Source organism: Drosophila suzukii, unplaced genomic scaffold (assembly GCF_043229965.1).
Source record: "Drosophila suzukii unplaced genomic scaffold, CBGP_Dsuzu_IsoJpt1.0 scf_12, whole genome shotgun sequence".
Taxonomy (NCBI): Eukaryota; Metazoa; Arthropoda; class Insecta; order Diptera; family Drosophilidae; genus Drosophila; species Drosophila suzukii.
Genome location: NW_027255899.1, coordinates 1,081,221 through 1,095,254, shown reverse-complemented (window position 1 = coordinate 1,095,254; position 14,034 = coordinate 1,081,221).

Below are 14,034 nucleotides of genomic sequence, written 5' to 3'. Positions count from 1 at the left end.
TGTAGTGCACGCTACCTCAGCAAAGGGGAGCTGGTCCTAGAAACCTCTTTGGGTCGCAGGACATACGAGGTGAACACGATGTATGACGAAGGTCTAAAGCTCACAATGACAAGCAGCACCGATAAAGTTGGCTTTGCAGATGTTGTCGCGCTGGTTGTGGTGGCCAAGGAAGTTGCTGCCGTGGAAGCAGCTGCAAACTGCGCGATTCGAGCAGTGGAGGAGTGGCTTTCAGTGGCGGGCCTAGAGCTGGCCTCACACAAAACAGAAGCGGTGCTGATATCAAGCAGGAAAGCAGTGCAGTCGGTGCATATCCAGATCGAAGGGACAACGATATCATCTCAGCGTGCTATAAGGTACCTGGGAGTCATGTTGGACACCCGCCTCTCCTATCGCAGCAGGACCGACGTAGGGTCCTCGCGACCGTTGTCAAGTCGCAGTTGTTGTACGCTGCTCCAATGTGGGCCGATGCCACGGCTGTTAGCAGCTACATGCGAGGGGTCAACTCGACGTACCACCTGTGTGCCGTCAGAATAGCGAGTGCCTTAACGACGATCTCGGACGACGCAGCGCTTGTCATTGCGGGCCAAGTTCCCCTATGTGAACCGATGCGGGAGGCCAAGTAGGTACGAGCGGATCTAGCAGGCGAACACAGAACCAAGGCCGAGGTGAAGAGGAAAACCAGGATCCATAGCGTCGACAAATGGCAGGCAGCCTGGGACAACTTCAGCAAGGGACGCTGGACGCACCAGCTCATCCCCAGCATAGAGCCATGGGTAAATAGGAAGCACGGCCAGGTAGACTTCTAGCTTCCTTAAGCGCTTCGGCCACGACACGGAGGACGGTTTCCCAGAGTGCGGCAGTGGGATTGTTGATGAGCGTCCTCACGTCCGCACGTCCTGTTTGTCTGTCGCCGCCTCGGCTATGATCGTCAAATGCTGAAGGGGATCGGCGGGGCAAGAGTTCGGCCAGAAACTTTTGTTGTTTGGGAAGCGACGGCAGCCTACGCAGCGAAGGTACTGCGAACGCTGCGTCGCGAGAGAAAGGGAAGGAGAGAAGCTACAGCCTAGGTGGCTACCATTGCGCAAAACAATACCTTGCGGTGATACCGCGCAGTCACGGCCCCCTACTCTTCTTGCTTGTACTTATTGTATATACGTGTAGGTAAAAAAGGAATATTAAAAAACAAGGAAGAACGCTATAGTCGAGTACCTCGACTATCAGATACTCGTTACTCAGCTAATGGGACCAAAGGGAAATGGAGATATGCAAGCAGCAAAGCGAGATTGAAATGCGCCACCTACCGGCGGTAGACAGGTTTAAGCATTATGGGCGTTAGAGTGGGCGTGCCAAATTTTTTTTGGATCAATCGATAGGTATCGACGAGAACAATAGATTTCAGTTAAAATTTTTATTCTAGCATCAAAACTGTAAGAGCCACAATTTTGGGCGGTTTGTGGGCGTTAGAGTGGGCGTGTCACATTTCTGAAACAAACTTGCGCTGCGCAGGAATCTCAGGAATCTGCATTCCTAACGCCAGTATTGTAGCTCTTATAGTTTCCGAGATCTCAGCGTTCATACGGACAGACGGACAGACGGACATGGCTAGATCGACTCGGCTAGTGATCCTGATCAAGAATATATATACTTTGTGGGGTCGGAAACGCTTCCTTCTGCCTGTTACATACTTTCCGACGAATCTCTTACTCTACGAGTAACGGGTATAAATATCCTCCTCAAGCATCAACCGCCAACGTTACACACTGCATTGAAACCAAAGTCTCTCCACCATTCGCTAGGCCCAGAAGACTTACTCCAGAAAAACTTCAAGCAGCAAAAAGTGAGTTCCAGTATCTGATCAGCATCAGCGTTTCCCGCGCGTCAAAGTCGCAAAGGAACTACGCAGGTTCTTGGCAATGATGCACTTCAACAGGCGATTCTTGCCAAATGCAATTCAACATCAGACACCGCTTAACCAACTAATCCCTGATAATACGAAGAATGATTCAACTCCAATCACTTGGGCTGCCGCCACCACCAATGATTTCGATAAATGTAAACGAACTCTTGCAGAGGCTACATTACTTGTACACCCACCACCATCAGCGCCATAGTCTCTCTACAGAGATGCAAGCGATTTCGCGTGACTGATCCAACTGATCAGTACTACATCGAGTCGTTGGTGGCCAGTTCCAACCAATGGGATTTTTCAGTGTAAGATTAACTGGTTAACGCAAGTATAGCACATATGATCGAGAGCTACATGCTTGAAGGAAGAACGTTTGATATTCGCACAGATCATAAACCTTTTGGTATAAGCATTTTCGCAAAATCCAGAAAAAACGTCCCCACGGCTACTTTGACAATTCACTATTTCATGTGGCTGAAATTGAAAACACTACCACTGACACAATTTTCCGCATCTCAACCATAAAACGCGAAACTAACGACTACAACCAACTCAGCATCGCACCAGCAAGTTGCGAAGAACTTAAACGGCTACTGAACGTCAACTTCACAGCATTGCAGTTAAAGTCATTCAGCTTTCCCAACTCTAACAATTCGATAATTTGCGATCTATCTACTTCCAGAGTGTGACATTTTGTTCCAGAGCCTCTAAGAAAGAACGTCATCAGCAAACTACACAACGTTTCTCATAGTGGAGTTGGATCAACGGTAAAACTTATAAAGCAAAGCTTCGTATGGCCTTCAATGCATAAGGAGATTTCTCCATTTGTAAAACACTGTTTCCCTTGCGAAAAGCCGAAGATTTCCAGATACCTCCGTTGGCCGCTGCAGCAGTTAACGCATTGACCGTTATACACGTTGGCTTGAAGCCATCGCTATCAAGGACAAGCACGCCAACACGGTAGCCTCTGCACTCATCGGCTCGTGGATCTTAAGATTTGGTGTTCCAGCCCAAGCAATCCAAATACTTCACCATAAACACCGACACTCGATGCATTAAAGTGTCTATAGACCGACTCAAGCCCGCCTTCATCGAGACTCAGCTGCCAATTATTCCACCCCCAAGGCCATCCAGTGACTTCAGCAACAGGATCGAAGACACCGTAACGACCCCTGCTGTTAACCAATCTTCAAGACATCGTCGTACAATTTGACTCCCTGTTCGTTTTACAACATGAAGTTTAGGGGGAGTACTGTGGCGATCATGTATTTTGCCATCTGGCGTCGCTGAAAACTCCTCAGAATACATTTGTATCCTTAAAACTTCTTGGTCACACTCCCTTAAGAAGCACGCTAAAAGCGCACCAAGAAAAGGGATCTCAATTTCAACAACCACTCAGTTTTAAGAAAGTACAAAATATACATTATAACCTAAGCATCCCAGTTCTGTGGTTCACTTAGGCGCAGGAATTACCTTAGTTTGAAAACAAACTATATACCCATATCCTTACCCGTATCCTTAAACCTTCTTGGTCACACTCCCTTAAGAAGCACGCTAAAAGCGCACCAAGAAAAGGGATCTCAATTTCAACAACCACTCAGTTTTAAGAAAGTACAAAATATACATTTTAACCTAAGCATCCCAGTTCTGTGTTTAACTGTGTTTAACCACGTTACGATTAATGTCTCCAATATCATACCAATAAACCCCATTAACGTTATCAGACCCGTACGTACCGAGTTTGAAGATTAAATGTTTCTCCAGCAATGTTAGAAGCATAATTTCCTCTAGTAGGGCCTCGACCAAATGCTCCTTCTGTATTCCCGCCTCCATTAGCACCAACATTGTAAGCGCCAACAACAGCGCCGAGCCTATACGCTGATCCAATAGCTCCATGAGTATAAGCGCCTCCATGAGCGCCAAGCGTATACGGTTTTCCAACAGCTTCAGAAATGGGTGCGCTGGCATATGCGCCAGAAACCAGTTTGATTGATGAAACCAGGTAAGATTTTTTGCGCCCCCAGTAGCGCAAAGGGCTTATGCTCTTTTATTACTTCTAGAATAAGATGCGCCTGCACTTGTGCCATGAACAAGTGCGCCTCCATTAGCTCCATGAGTAAAAGCGCCTTCATGAGCGCCAAGATTGTTTGCTCTGCCAGTAGCGCCAGAATTTGGTGCGTCTAAACGAGCATCGGGCACATTACCGCGCCCTTGTATTTTCTTCCTTTATTTCACAAGCCGATCTGATTTCACTTTTGCACATCATCATCAATCGGGTTTCCATAAGAATGACTTGGTTCGCCTGACCGTCACTCAGGCTTTTAACTCGTGCAGTTAATTCTGATTGAGAATCTTTTATGATTTTCATCCTCTCCATCATTATCCCAAATATGTCACTTTCCGGAACCTTCTCTTTTAGATCCAAGATTGTGTTATCATTGTCGGAATCCATATCGGCCTCAGACTGATTTCGTCTGTTTGGCGTCGGTGTAGAAGTACCAGCCATTTCGCTCGTAACAAAACCCAACTTTGATTTACTGCGCAGTTTCATTTATACTGTTTCTGCATTTCACCAGTTGTCTTTATATTTCGCAACTATAATTGCGCACTTTGACGGTCAAGTATTACAAATTTAATAAAGATGTTGCAACACAAACCTTGAAACATTACAACAAGTTTTGCAGTCAAGTGCCTCCTAAATTAAGTTATATGCTTATTACTCACGGATACGCATTTAAAAAAAATTGTAGTTCGCATTCCATCCGTGAGTTAATATATGATTATGTGGGCGGCAGACAGATCGAAGCGTTATGGCGAATGTAGGCGTTAGAGCGGGCGCGTCAAACTTTTTTTGAGTCAATCTATCAGTCGTCATCTAGCTTTCATTGCGATCAGACGTGCTTAAAATTCTCGCTGTCCCGAGTGCAAAACCGATGTTACATTGGCCCAGCTTCGCGCTTCGGATGCTGTTCGCTGCTCTTCTTTGTGCCGTCGCGCCTATCATACTTCTTGCGTAGCCCTACAGGACGATGTGCTTAAACTCTTACTAAATCCAAACATACTGTGGGAATGTGATAGCTGTGTGGTTGCGAATGATTCGCATTCTAAAATTGATGAATTCGATGATAAATTGAAAGCCCTGGAGCGCTTATATCAGGCCCTTCATAATAAATTCTTGGAGGTGTTCCCCCCTAAAGAAGATGCATTGAATCCGAATGTAAGTCCCAAACCTCGTCTACCGAGGCCTACCAACGTAGCTGCAGCTCCCCAGTCATATGCGGCTGCTGCTGCTACGGCTTCCGCGGTCGTTGACCCTTCTAATCATGCTCTGGATATTGAGAGAGGAAATTTCATACAAGTTCGAAATAAGAGGAGAAGGAACAACAACAAGCCCAGTAAACATGTTCTTGGAGTGGCTCCCAATGCCGAAGATCTTCATGTTTTGACGACCAAGATATTTTTGCATGTCGGAAAGTTTGCAACTGATACAGAGCCGAATGTTGTTTTAAAATATGTGTCCACCAAGCTTAAGGTGGATGCTAGTTCTTTCAATTGTGTAATACTTGTAAAAAAAGATGTTGACGTTACAACTTTAAAGTTTGTAAATTTCAAGCTTGGTATCCCCGATCAGCTTTACGATACAGTCTTCAAAAACGATTTCTGGCCGAACTCAGTTATGGTCAAAAGATTTATTCATAGAGAACGGGGCATTGTGGTAGGGGATGGAATCTTATCTAATTTTCCGGAGCCTGGACAAACTTCATCATCAAGTCAGCAATCAAAAAACCCCTAGTGTTCGACGCCACTGGCATCGATACTTTTGCGGGACATCGTCTGCAAGCCTTTCCTCATTTGTCGGAGTCGTTTTCGCAACAACATCGGCAGCTCCTTGCCTTTCCCACTGCGCTCTCTTCATCTTCTGACTCTCTCCTAACGCACCATCGACAACATCAGCCGGAGTTTTTGTTGTCCACTTTGTGCCACATTCGCCGTCCGCCTGGCTCGGATTTCGGCGCGCTCCTCGGAGTTGCGCTCACATCATTTTCCGTTGCTCTCCTGGTGCTTCATCAACAACATCAGCCGGAGCTTTTGTTGTTTGCTTTGCGCGACATTCGCTGTCCGCCTGGTTCTAATATCGGCGCGCTCCTCGAAGTTGCACTCTCATCATCTTGCGCCTCTCTTCCGTTGCACCATTAACAACATTAGCTGGAGCTTTTTTTGTCCGCTGTGCGCGACTTTCGCCGTCCGCCTGGCTCTATTATCGGCGCGCTCCTCGGAGTTGCGCTCTCATCATCTTGCGCCTCTCTCCCGAAGTACCTAGAAAGTCGGCTGGATTCTTACTCTTCATCGCCTAATAGGTATGCGCTCTCCGTCTCTACCTTTCTAACGTTCTACTTTCTACAACAACTTTTATCGACACATTTGGCTGGATGGCGAGCCTCTCAGAGTGCTCTCTCTTAAGGTGCTCTCTGGAGGTGCTTTCGCCATCAACAACAATAATGGACTGCGGCTGCTGTAGTACGTTCTCGCTCATTATTACCAGGAGTGGATTCACCTGCGTGCAGTTATATTTTGAATGCTTATATTGACTTCCCACCTTATAATTGGAGCGCCGATCACCAGCCTATTCGTATCCGTACCACTACTTTACTGAAGGTTCTTACAAATAATTTTATTAAATATGATAAAATCCCATCGAGGCCTCTTACGGATTCGGGCCATGACGCTAGACCAGTTCTTGATAGCATGACCATGGATGACCGGATATGCGCTAACAATACAAATTTCAATATTTATTTTCAAAATATCGGTGGTATGCGTACAAAAGCTCAATCCCTTTTCCAGGCAACGTCTCATGGAGATCATGACGTCATCATTTTTGTTAAAACCTGGCTCAACATGGATTTGTTCAATAATGAATTCTTTGATACAAATCTTTATCATGTGTTCCGTAAGGATCGAGATTCCGTTAAAACACGATGCTCCAGAGGTGGCGGAGTTTTAATTGCTGTGCGGCGTGAGCTGCGTTGCATTGCTATTCGTCTCCAGAACGAGGATTCTCTGCTCGACCAACTCTGAGTATCTCTCGCTGGTCCTACGGAAACAATTTTCCTGACAGTATCATACATACCCCCAAGCAGCAGTTCTGATTTATATAAAGCGCATGTGGACAACATTGCACACCTATACCAGGAGCTGGAAGGTGGTCAATATATATGTGTTTTGGGCGACTTCAACCTATCTTCGCTTGTGTGGGCTCATGATCTTGAGTCTTCAGCAATGGTTCCCAGTAATTTGCATCTTCCCCACGAAGTCTTAGTCATCGATGAGCTTCTTAGTATGGGATTAGTCCAGATTAACCATGTATTTAATAACTTAAAAAGGCTTCTAGATCTAATTTTTGTACACCCTGGTTTATGCCTTACTTTATGTTGCAGCGATGATCCTCTAGCCGCGTGTGATGCTCATCACAAGCCCCTATTAATCTTAATTACTTGTTATATTTTCTCACCAAATAATTCTCACTTGCCTCTTACGTATGTTAGCAGTTCAGATTCTATCCGTAGTGATATTTCAAATATCAGATGGGCGGAAGTCCTCTCGCATGCAGATGTGAATACAACCTATGAAGTTTTTATATCTTTTCTCTCTACTATTATGGGCAGATACGCTAGAACTAGAGTTTAAAGTTCTTATAGACTTCTATGGTACACACAAGGACTAAAAGTATACAAAAATCTCCGAAATAAATTCTATAAGCGCTACATAGAAAGCGGTGATGCTGCTGACTTTGATCGGTACAAACAACATAAGCGTGAGTTTGAGTTCCTCAATAAATTCTTATACAGCAAATATATTGCTGATATAGAGTGTAAACTAATTACCAATCATAAATCATTCTAACACTTTGTCAATTCTAAACGAACAACCTCCTACTTTCTCCTACTTTTGCATCTAACTTTGAACCGAGCTTACTGTGGAATGACGATGATTCACTCAGTGCCATTGCCACGATGCTAAATATTGGGTGCTTAGATGTTACTGATTTGGACTGTCATATGGCGGCTGAGAGTTTTAACGACTCAGGACAATTAGACTGCGATGGCCTTTCTCCATTTATTTTGAAAAACTGCATAGGTGTTCTTTGTGAGCCCCTAAAAATGATCTTCAACAAGTCTCTTTCCACTGGCGTATTTGCGCATAGATGGAAACTTGCCACAGTTTCTCCTATATTCAAGTCTGGTTACAAAAATATTGTTTCAAATTATAGGCCAATTGCAAAGCTAAGTAATGTCTCAAAAATGTTTGAACGAACTGTAGCTAAGCAGCTAACTGTTCTTGCTGGTCGGATCATCAGTCCTAACCAACATGGTTTTATGCCTGGAAGGTCAACTACCACTAACTTAGTTACGTTTAATCTTTTTTGCATGCACTCGTTTATCAGTCATCATCAAGTTGATGTAGTCGACACCGACTTCGCCAAAGCATTTGACAAAGTCTCCCATGATGCTTTATTGGCAAAATTGCAGAAATTGGGATTTCATTCATCAATATTAAATTGGTTTAAATCGTATTTAGATGGGCGGATTTATAGAGTAGAGTGCAATGGTGTTTTCTCAAACCCGTATGTGGCTACTTCTGGCCTTCCTCAGGGAAGTGCATTGGGTCCGTTTCTATTCATCATCTTCATTAATGAATTAAGCTATTGCATAACAAATTCTGAATTCCTGTTGCTTCCGGACGATCTTAAAATATTTAGGTCTGTGAATTCAATCTCCGATAGTGAACTTCTTCTAAATGACCTAGTAAAAGTGGGAAATTGGTATTCTCGTAATAAGTTGCCTCTGAACGTGTCAAAATGTTTCTACGTTAGGTACAGCAAACGATTAATTAATGTCCTTAGCTCGTATTCCATTAGTTCCCATGTTTTTTCCTCAAGAAATGAATCACTGGACCTAAGAGTTATGTTTGATACCAAATTTACTTTCATTGATCACATAAATTACATAATTCCAAAGGCATACGCTATGTATGGTTTTGTAAAACGAAATTCCACGCAATTTAAAGATCCGTACACGAAACTAAGCCTATTTTCTTCGTTCATTAGGTCCAGATTGGAATATGCTTCGTTTGTCTGGAGTCTGACTGGTACTACACACATCAATCGTATTGAGCGTGTTCAAAAAAAAATCCTATCTTTTGCCCTTCTTTCTCTAAACTTTAATGACCCGGTTCCCTCTTTCTCTGCGAAATGTCGTCTTGTGCACCTTTCTTCCTTACAAGATCGTAGAACAACTAGCGCACTAGTTTTTATTTGTGACCTGCTGTCCTCCAAAATAGACTGCCCTGGTACCTGGTAGGTCTTTAAGATTATTTGAACTTTTTTTATTCCGGCCTATAGAGCTAACTATGCTTTTAATGAGCCTCTCTGTAGAGCCTTGTTCTACTGGAACAAACTTGTATTATATTGTTGAACGTTGATGCACTAAGAGCAGTACAGACAAGTGGCCCAAACGACACCAAGCACGTGCTTGTTACGCGCGGGCCCATTTTTATTTCGGGCAAATACGGTTCGCGAGGAAGGTACATAGAACAAATAAAGACAGGACAAAACATAGATCAACAAGATTAAAGCAAATGAGCAAAGATTTTAGTTTTTAGTACAGGGATAGAAGTTGAGGAACAAATTAAATGATATAGGTTGTTATAATTATTAGAAAGAACGCGAAAGGGCTCATGCTGACTAAAATTAGATGAACATCGTGGCAAGTTGATAGGATGGTAGTTTCGCATTAGTCTAACAGGAACATTGAAACTTAGGCGGCTTACCAAATCTACAGAATCAATATCGCCTCTGATAAGATTATTCATAAAAATAGTACCAAGCATAATTCTACGGCTTACTAGAGTAGGCAAATTAATTAATAGCAATCTACTCGAGTAAGAAGGCAACCAGACGTTTTGATCCCAGTTCAAACCACGTAAGGCAAAAAGAAGAAATTGTTTCTGTACGGACTCTATACGGCCAATGTGCACTTGGTACTGATGACTCCAAACGGAAGAACAGTATTCTAAATTAGGTCGGACAAGTGAGGTAAATAATAATTTGGTAGTGTATGGATCATCAAATTCTTAAGACCAACGCCTTATAAACCCAAGAACACTCATAGCTTTATTTACAGTAGAGGTTATGTGGGAGTCAAATTTAAGTTTAGGATCTAGGAGAACACCTTAATCGTTTACTGAGTATATTCGGTCCAAGGACATGTTTTGAAGGGAGAAACTCATGAACGTTGGCGTACCCCTATAAAAAGTCATAACGTTGCATTTAAGATAGTTTAAATTCAAAAGGTTGTACTGACACCATTCCTGGAATCTATTTATGTCTGACTGCAAGCAGAAACCAGATTCAATATTATTACATGAAAAACAAAGCTTAACATCATCAGCATACATTAGTACACGAGAGTGATTTACGATAGAAGGAAGATCATTTATAAACAGAGTAAACAGCAAAGGGCCTAAATGTCAGATGTCACGTTGATCATCTTGGAAACAGCGTTTTTGAATAAAACCCTCTGAGATCTACCATTCAAATAACTTGAAATCCAAGTTAACAGATTATTCGGAAACCCAAGCTGATCTAATTTGAATAAAAGAAGAGAGTGGTTAACAGAGTCAATGGCTTTACTAAAATCTGTATATATAACGTCCGTCTGCAATTTTTTGTTAAATCCATCTAGTACAAAAGATGTCAATTCGAGCAGGTTAGTGTTGGTCGATCTACGCTTAACAAAACCATGTTGACACGGCGATATTAAAGAGGAGCACAAGTGTTGCAACTGAGAGGTAATAATGCGTTCAAATGTTTTAGGAATTGCAGACAATTTGGAGATTCCTCTATAGTTCTGAACATTAACCTTCGCACCCTATTTGTGGAGTGGAATAATAAAAGAATCTTTCCAGATAGTAGGAAAAACAGATGATGAGATAGACAAATTAAAAAGTTTAAGAATGGGCTTACAAATAGTTCGGGCACAAAACTTAAGAACACACCCAGGGAGTTTATCTGGCCCCGGAGAATAGGTTGGCGTTATAGTTTCTAAATCACTTAAGAGAGAACTCTCGGTGATTACAGGAGAAAAAATACAATTTGCCCTGTTTAAGTGATTAGGGTAGCTAGAATTAGACCATGAAACAGAACTATAAGTAGATTGGAAGAATTCAGCAAATAAATCTGCAATTTCGGGATCCGTAGATGCCTCAATAGAGTTTAATCGTACGGATGATGGCAATGCTGAAGACTTTCGCTTAGCATTGACAAAGTTATAAAATTGCCTCGGATCCTTTGAAAATTCATATTTACATCGGTTCAAATACATGGAATAGCAATGACTGTTAAGTACATTAAAAATTTGTACGAGCCACCACATATCTTGAAAAATCGGATGACTTTTTGTACTTTTTATAGAAGTTTGTTTTTAGGTTTCTAAGTCTTTGCAACTGATTGGTAAACCAAGGTGGCCTGTCTAACTTAGGAGGAAAACTGTTAGGAACACATTCACTGAAAAAAGAGTTTAGGACACTATAAAATAGTTCCGCAGCACTTTCAATATCAAAGCAATTATATATATTTGTCCAGTTATATTGTGAAATCAAGTTGTTTAGTTTACAAAAGTCACATTTACGAAAGCATCTACATTTATTTGGAGAAAGTGAAGGAGAGAGGGTATCAACGCCGGGAAGACAAATTGAAAGTTCTAATGTGGGATGATACTGGTCTTCAGGCACAACTAGTGGGTCAATTCTAGATACAATGACTTCAGACGGATCTAAGACAAATACAAGATCTAATTGTCTGTTTAGTGAATTACGTATAAAGCTAACTTGCTGTAATGATAATTCTAACAGACCGTCAACGAAGTCATGGTCAGATAAAGGGGTAGAGACAAGTGAGTCAGTGGAAAGGGACCAAGAAATGTCAGGGAGTTTGAAATCACCCAAAACAATTAAAAGATCCCTTTCGGAAAGATGAGATAAAACAGTTTTTATTGCAGACAAATGTTGCTCATAAATTGTTAAGTTGGATCCAGGTGGAATATAAGAACAAGTTACATAAATAGAAAAAGATTTCAAAGAAACTTTAACACCAACGAATTCTATGTCATTGGGATTAAGAAAGTATATTCTCTCCGATGATAAAGTAGAGGTAACGGCAACCAGCACCCCACCCCCCCTACGAGGAGAGCGATCAGTTCTATACGTATTAAAATTTTTGGACAGAACTTCGGAGTCTGATATCTCCGGTTTCAGCCAAGTCTCAGTAAAGGCCAGAATGTCTTCAGAAAAGGCAGAGGAGTCAGCATAAAGCTTAGGTAGCTTCATATTGAGTCCCCTAACATTTTGATAGGCCAAAAATAAACTGCTCAGTTTTTTGGCGCAGGTACAGTCGTGGAAGGCCTATTATTAGTTCTCCGTCTGTTTGGAACAAATTCTTTAATGACCAATTCATCATTAAGCCAAAAACTTTTAGAATTTAGTACATTAAATTCTTCCGGAGGAGCAGATATTTTAAATGAAGATATCATACGAACATATGGAAATTTAAACTTCTCCACTGTGATGTTTTGAGATGGGAATTCCTGTTGTATAAATTCCAAAACATCTGCAGATGTGGTTTCAGGTGTTAAACGAGACACAAATAATTGCTTCCTATATGGAACAACCGAGAGGCTCTTTCTTCCACCATTAGCAATCTGAACATCGTTCGTCTGATTATCAAGACTAGGGACTCCTATAGAGCTAACTTCACCAGTAGGCACAGAAAGCTGCATAGGGTTTGACCCCTTAGGCTGACTAGCAGAAACAGGGACTCATCCAGAGCTTTTGGTACCTATGGGTACTGCTGTCAGAGAAACTTTAGGTCCCCCAGACCCAGTAGATGCCGACATAGCTGCCGATACCGATCGGGTAAAAATATTTGGAACTGATGCCTTTACGGGAGCAGATTTTAAAGGAGCGGTCTTTTTGCGTTTAGGTGACCCTACTGACATGTTTTTATTATCAAGGTCCGCCTTAAACTCTTTAAAATCAGCAACTACGCTCAAAAGCTTATCAAAAAGTTTCATAAAACGATTATTGGTCAGCGCAACATAGCCATCCAAATCACGGTCTATTTCAACGCAAGAGGCACAAGTCCACGAGAAACCAACACGCAGATCAATAAAATCTTTTACTCTGCCAACAAGTCCAGTACATTTTGGATGAATGACTGTATTGCAGAGACGACAGTAAATAAAAACATCATTAGGTGTCGATCCAAACTGACAATCTTTCTTGGAACAAAAAAGAGCCATTTTTAAGTATTTAAATTTAAGAAAAAAAGTTGTTTATAAAACCAAAGAATCAAAAGAATTATAAATACCTCACTTAATTTGACACTGGGATCAAACAATAAAAATGTAGACACACAAAAACACAAAAGTATAAGAGCGCGAAGAGACTGCGAAAGCGAGAGAGCGGTCACAAGCGACGCTAAATCGATTTCATCTCACATGCGGCTGGACCCATGCTCCCCCAGAGAACTAATTAAGAAAACCCTTACCTTGTATTTAGTTTAGTAATAGACAAATAGCCAGTTAAGGTACCAACTGTTGGCGAAATAAATAAAATAAATAAATAAATAAATAAGTACTGACGAGGCCTGTTGTGACGATTCGCACCCGATTGTCAAAGTTGAGCAGAAGTCTACTCTGGGGGTCTTTCACACACTTTGTAAATAAAAACTCAGAAATTTGTTGAACTTTACCAGTTGTATTCATTTGTATACTTTTAATCTTTGACTTATTGCTAACTTTGATTTACAAATTCGGAAATATGAAAGCTCGGTTATAAACGCGACCAGCTCCTCCTTATGTCTTCTTCGTAGTGTCGTGCTGCTAACATTAGCAGAAGAAATCTAACATTCGCTGTTAAAACTGCTGTTGTCCACTGCTTCTCAGAGTCGCCAGAAAACAGCTGTCTGGCTTCTCCTAATCGACAGAAACACCCGTTCATGCCGCCCCCAATACTGGACGCAGTATTCAAAGCCTTAGACCATGCTTAACTCTGAAAAGGTTGAAGTGTGT